Source organism: Mus caroli, chromosome 12, assembly GCF_900094665.2.
Source record: "Mus caroli chromosome 12, CAROLI_EIJ_v1.1, whole genome shotgun sequence".
Lineage (NCBI taxonomy): Eukaryota > Metazoa > Chordata > Mammalia > Rodentia > Muridae > Mus > Mus caroli.
The window spans coordinates 33,725,029-33,731,873 of NC_034581.1; the positions used below are offsets into that span (position 1 = coordinate 33,725,029).

General features: G+C 35.4%; 1 protein-coding gene across 2 annotated transcripts in view; it reads left to right on the plus strand.

Annotated features, from left to right (window-relative positions):
- The window catches only part of Agmo (alkylglycerol monooxygenase), a 356,668-nt gene that overhangs the window by 262,634 nt on the left and 87,189 nt on the right, over nt 1–6,845 (plus strand). The window lies entirely within an intron of this gene.

A 6,845-nucleotide genomic window follows, 5' to 3' on the forward strand; every position in this document is an offset into this window, starting at 1 on the left:
AATGGGGGACTTTTGGGATAGCATTGGAAATGTAATTGAGGAAAATATGTAATAAAAAATATTAAAAATTTAAAAAAATAAAAATAAATAAATTAATTAATTAAAAATAAAAAAAAGAATCATCCTTTTCAAAAGTCAAGGCAAAAGCCACTTTCAATTCTAAAACATGCATCAATTTTGTGATGTATTAAACTATGTATATATTTTAAAATTTCAAACTGGACAAAATGAAATACATAAACTATTGTATGATATGCTTCAAAGATGACTATTAAACTGAATCTGTATTTTTTAGCTCAGTATATTGTATTTCTTTGGGTTGCCACTACAATTCCTCACATTTGTAAATATATATATATTTATTTATTTATCTAACTATCTGTCTACCAATTTATTTATTTAATTTACATTTCAAATGTTATCCCCTTTCCAGGTTTTCCCTCTGCAAACCCTCTATCCCATCCACCCTTACCCTGCTTCTATGAGGGTGCTTCCCCTGCCACCCACTCTTGCCTCATTGCCCTAGTATTCCTCTACACTGAGGCAAATCAAGCTTTCATGGGACCAAGTGCCTCCCCTCCCATGGATGCCAGATAAGGCCCCTTCAGTTCCTTCAGTCCTTCCCCTCACTCTTCCACTGGAGTCCTGGAACCACCTTTTTTTGCTGTTGCTGTATGATCCAGATTAGATTCTTTTGAAGATTCTTACTTTTGATTTAAAGAGTCCCCTAATATCTACTTTATGTCCTCCAATGTAGCACTTAATTACTTAGTCTTTTCCTTTTATATCTGCTTTGTTCTGATCTTGCCTAAAGAAGATATATAAAATTATAATTGTACTAAAAATAACTACATACATGCAATATTTTATTATTCTTTAATCTTTTTTTTCAGTCTAGTCATTATCTCCTCCCCCCGGTCTGCCATCAGACTCTTCCTCATCCCATTCCACCTCCCCAGTCTCCAAGAGGATTTTCCTAGCCCACCCCCACCCCACCGGACCTCCCCACTCCCTGGGGCCTCAAGTCTCTTGAGGGTTAGGTACATCTTCTCTCAGTGAGTCCAGACCAGGCAGTCCTCTTCTGTGCATGTGTCAGGGGCCTCATATCAGGTGATGTATGCTACCTGATTGGTGGCTCAGTGTCTTTGTGAATGTATTACACTGTATGTAAGTGATATAAAATCATAAGGGATCCAAATGAATTTTCATTGCATTTTCCATCTTTTAACACAATATATATATATATATATATATATATATATATATATATATATATATATTCTCTAACTCTTTCTGTAAGGACTTCTGAAATCTCTTACTGAATCCATTAATTTTTTTCACCATTTCCTCTTAACTGTAGCTGGAGGAGCCTAGTTTCTCTGCAGATCAGTTAGGATGTTGTGCTGGGTTTTGGCTCCTTGATTTACTGCACTCCTATAGGCCAACCTCACTGCCCAGCTCTGGGTAGGTGCAAGCTTTTACCTGTGTGGATAGGAATTGGGATATAAATTTCTCAAGAACCTCCTATCTCTCCTTCTGTCCCACTACCTCTTCTGACTCTGGGCTTTTCAGGCTTTTCAGTTGGGCATATATAGTTTTGCCACAGGCCCAGGCTTCTCAGTCCCTCTCTCTTGCCTAGGAAGTGCACTTAGGCTCCTATTCATTCTCTCTTAAAAGGAACCACTTTTTACCTGGCTAGAAAATTTCTCATAGCTAGTTAACCCTCCTCAGTTTCACCATCCTCCAAGTACTGGCAGGCAAACCTCACACTCTTGACTGTTTCCCAGAGTTCCTCTCTCACTGCTGAATATCCAACTTTCAAATCTTGCCTCAGCTTATTTTCCATCAGATTTTTCTTTTCAGGATCATATGTGTTTATTATTAGTATGGACATATTTAATTTCCCTTTTTCTTTTGAGACATGATCTTGTCATGTAGCTTAGGCAAGCCTTGAACTTGAAATCCTCCTACTGCAGCCTACCAAGTGTTGGGATTTCAGTAATTAGTGCTTGCGCTTCCACACAGTATCCAAGAAATTATCTCTGCAACACACACTTCTAAATCTTACTCATAACTCTTTGCCACTTCTCTATCTCCTTCTTTCTTCCCTGTCAAGGTAAAATTGATGTTTTTCCTTCTAATTACCATAATTTCACAGTCAATAAGTTTCCTTTATTTTGTGACATTGTTTATTTTCCCTTCTAGCTTTTATATGTCCTCATCTAGGAAATAAGGGGAATGAAACACTTTTTATTGAGCTCTGGATGAATCCAAGGCTTACTCAGAGGCTCTGGAGATAGGACAAAATGAACCTATCTTTGTGTCCTTGCTTCAAGGTGGATTTGGTAAGACTAGTCCAGGGTTGAGTCCTGGGCCTTAAAGGAATAAACATGTTGCATCTTCGGAATTTGGTTTTTCCCTTTGAAGAGACTGGAGTATCAGTTCTCAAAGCTGTTATATGCTTGAGATATTTCTGAGTAAAACATTGATTGGTAGTGTTCTGCTAACTCCTTTCCATTTTATGATAAATTCTACTCACTTTATCCCATTTCTTTCCTGCAAATAGAGTACAAGACATAGTAAATCTTAATCTCCATGCTTGGAATAAAATGTCTTCTCCAAGAATTTCTGGCAGCAGTTTTTATCTTTATCTTTTATCTCCTGACCCTCTTCATCAGGACCCTGTCTGGAAGAACAAACAACATTCTGGTCCATGTCACATTTAATCTGTTGCACTCTGAGGGAAACACTTAATAGTTCAACTCAAGTCTTCCTCTTAAATTATGTTTTTCATATTTTCTTGACTTGCTTTACTGAAGGTATTGCCTTTCAATAGGGTGTCCTCTCCTCAATGGACTAAAGTGTTTTCTTTGAACATAGAGATCAGTGTTCCCACAGGAAGAAGGGTGAACAAGGTGTAATACCTTTTGTTAGGTTAATATCTATAATTTGTTCTTCACACAAACTCTATTCACTCTTGTCAGCTTTCCTATACCATGCCAACCTTTAAAAGTGCTTATGGTTATATTTTCTTACAGAATAATAGCTTCTTGGAAACATACTTATAGAAAGTACTTCATAATCACTTCAAAACATTTCACATTCTCATACAAAAGAAAAAAGGTGTCTAGGAGGGAGATAGGCTGTCTATGTACTCTTCCCTTGCATTGTCTTATTCTTGATCTCACGGCCAAATAGAATTCTAACTTGTCTGTGATTTACTCTGTTTTAAGTCAAGAAGGAGGTGAACCTTTCTTTCAAAGGCAGGGTAGAACTGCATTCATGAATCATTAGAGGGTGGAAATTTTACCACACTGTATGTTTTAGCCTCATTTCTATGGAGATATTTGACTTGAGGAGGAAAAAAATGACTATTTGAAACTATGTTCCATAATGCCAATAACTACAATAGTAAAATGTAGACCACCAATGATTTATACATGCCTGTTCTTTATAAGAATTGCAAATATTTTCTGTTTTCACTGCTGTACATTCTTTACAGCCCTTTGTCGGTGTGGTTGGTCTTCAATTGCATAATTCCAGGGGTTTTCTAGTTTACTATCTTTAATAGGGTGCAGAAGTAATAAGAAAGGCTAGCAGTGATAGATTCACCTGGATCCTCTATTGATGAGTTCAGAAAATGCATTTTCAGTATTTACTGATTGTGTGTGGATGGTATATATGTATTTATAGACACGGACTCTCTGGGAAATGAACCAAAGAAAGAAACTGGTGACTTCCATGGTATATAAAATCTATGGCATAATATGGTCTGTAAAAATTGTGGGTATTCACGTTTCCCTTAAAGAAACAATAGAGAAGAAAGACCATCTGTGATGTGGATTTTAGGAGGTCTATGGTAATATAAAAATGGGGGGATAAAACAATGAAATACCAGTCTGTGAGTCTTTCAGGCCTGATGACAGGTCTTAGCTTAGCCTGATTTCTTGATGTGTTACTTGTCTTGTAATAAGTTATTTCTTTTTCTTATTTACTAGTTTGCCAATTATCAGAATTTCTGAATATTCCTACCAATTGATGGGTGGCTAAGGGGGAATTTATAAAGAAACCATAGGTGTGCACTATCATCCATGGCTATAATCCACATTGATAATTTAGATAATACAGCTATTATCTAAAATATAGCAAAAAAACCAATAAAAAGACTTGTGATTTTATTCAGTAAGGACAACAAACTCTGAGAACAAGAACATACAGATAGGGCAGTGAGAGGGTCCATGGGTGCTGGAAAGAGTAAGTTAATATTATGTACCGACAGGCTGGGTATAGTTATTTTTTAGAAAGAGAGAGAAGTTACCTTGTCTGTCATCTCTATCATGTTCCCAATTGCTTCAAATTGTTTCATAAGCCCTAGAGCTTATAGAATAAGGTGAGAATGATATAAAAGTGTATCTTTTGGGAACAGTTCCATCTCTGATAATAGCTAAAATGAACTGAAATCTTTTGAGGTGTAGTACAAAATGGTTCTTTTGACAAATGACAGCTTAAAGTTGGCAATTTCTATCATATCTTCTAAAATTTTATAATTCTGAAAAAAAAACCCAGCTCCTTTGATAGACTTAATTTATTAACCATTTTTCTTTAAAACATATAATAATAATTTTAAAGAAAATTTCATGCATAATAAGGATTAATTTTGTTTATGAAAGTTGAAGGCATAATCATTTAAATATCAGTAAAATATATATATGCTAACATAAAACTTTGTGTATGTTGATTGATGTTTAAGATTTCAAATGTTACTGTCAGAAATTCATTTGTGTTTACCTCTCCTCCTTCTGTTCCTGGACTGTAGCCCAGGTAATCAGCTATTCAGAAGCCACTATTTGGGGAAGGAGAGTTTATAACAAGGAATTAAATTGATTTGAAATCTAGAATTTTAGGAAGACAGATCTCAAAATGCCATCTCAGTTAATTAAGGGCACAAAGGGGTCTAATAAGGGGGGGGGATGGGATATGATTAGACTAAGAAAAGCAAGGGTACATCCTGAATGGGCTCTTTCTCACTCTTGCATGTCTTTATTTTCCTCCCTTTGACCTGCTCATCACCATGAACTTCCACCATTTGAACCAGTTCCTGTCTGTTTTCATGAGTTAAACCACACAACAATTTAAAGGTTAGATCTGAGCTGACAGAGTGAGCTAAGACTGTGAAGGAAGGTTATGTATAACAATGATACACTAACTAGTTGGACAAAACTTCTGTTTAGAATTGGCAATGTTAATTAAAAGAAAAGGGATATTTCAAGAGATTTGGAAATGTATCAGAGAGAAAAAGAAATTAATACTACCAAAATCATCTCCTCAAAGGAGTGGCCTTATATTAATAAACTATATGTTTTTATTAACTCCAGTTTCTATATTTGAAATTCCCAAACACAATGTTACAATAGTCTAAAGAACTCTGACAAATATTCTACTCTTTTCCCTAAAACAAAATACTTTACATGAATAATGAAGTCTTACTTTCCATATTTTCAAAGCATCTATGCATCATTTTAATTCAAAACAAATGTGTTAATAGAATACACAGAAAAGTGTCATGGTTTGAATTAGAAAAAAAAATTGTTTTTTGCTTACTAAAATACAATAAGAAAGGAGTTACCAAGCATGAAGATACCGTATTAAATACCTTATAATCAAGAGGAAAGAAGCAAGTTGGTCATTATTCTTATGTGTGTATGTTTCCTTTTGATTTGTCAGTCTGGGGTTATTTGTTCCTTGTGTTTTCTTGGGTATGGTTAATCTCTGGACATTGGAGCTTTCCTTTAAGTGCCTTCTGTAGGACTGGAAGGCCCACAAAAAAGAAACTATGGTAGAAATAAGATTGAAAGCTCAAGGAGTCATGTGGTGGTGAGAGGAGAATGTTCAGTTCCCCAAATAAATGGAGTGTTTGCTTTGCTTCTTGAGACTCAGAATGCTGAAGAGTGTCTGATAAATTACAAGTCTGTTTGTGCAGGGTATCTGCACATACTTTTTGAATTATATTTTGAGGTTGAAATCACTGCACCTTACAAATAAAGATTAAGTTGTACTGTAGTTTTCTCTAAACATCTAGAGACAAATTTTATCCGGAACACCCAGTGACCATTTCTGTCAGGATCCCAAAGATTTTCTTACCAAATGGAGAAGAATATCAGCTCAGAGCCCAAGAATATTTTCAACAAAATTATAGAAGAAAATTATCCTCATTTAAAAAGGGAGCTATCTATAAGTTTACAAAAAGCATACAGAACATCAATTAAACAGTATCAGAAATTTCCGTAGACACATAAAAATCAAAACACTCAATATAAGGATCAAAGTAAATATATTACAATTTGTAAGGGGAAGATACTAAGTAACATATAATGTCATAACTATTAGAACAACACCTGATTGTTCAATGGAGATGCTAAAAGACTGAAGGGCATGGGAAAATCTACTACAAATTATAAAAGACTGGTAAATGTTAGCACAGACTATTATATCAAGTAAAACTTTCAATCACAGTAGATGAAAATAAATACACTCCACGATAAAAGTAAATTTAAACAATATCTATCTACAAATACAGCCTTACAGGAGGTTCTAGGAAAAAATAATTCCAACATAAAAATGTTAGTCGTGACCAAGAAAACACAAGGAGAAAATAATCCCGGACTGACAAATCAAAAGGAAACACACACACACACACACACACACACACACTACAGTAAAAGTAATACAAAAGAAACAAAACATCGCTGCTCCAATCCAATTGCGCGCGGGACCTGAGACTGCATTAGTTAGGGAAGCAGAAACCGGCCTGAGTAGGGCCACAGGCCTCATCCGGCCGGATCAGC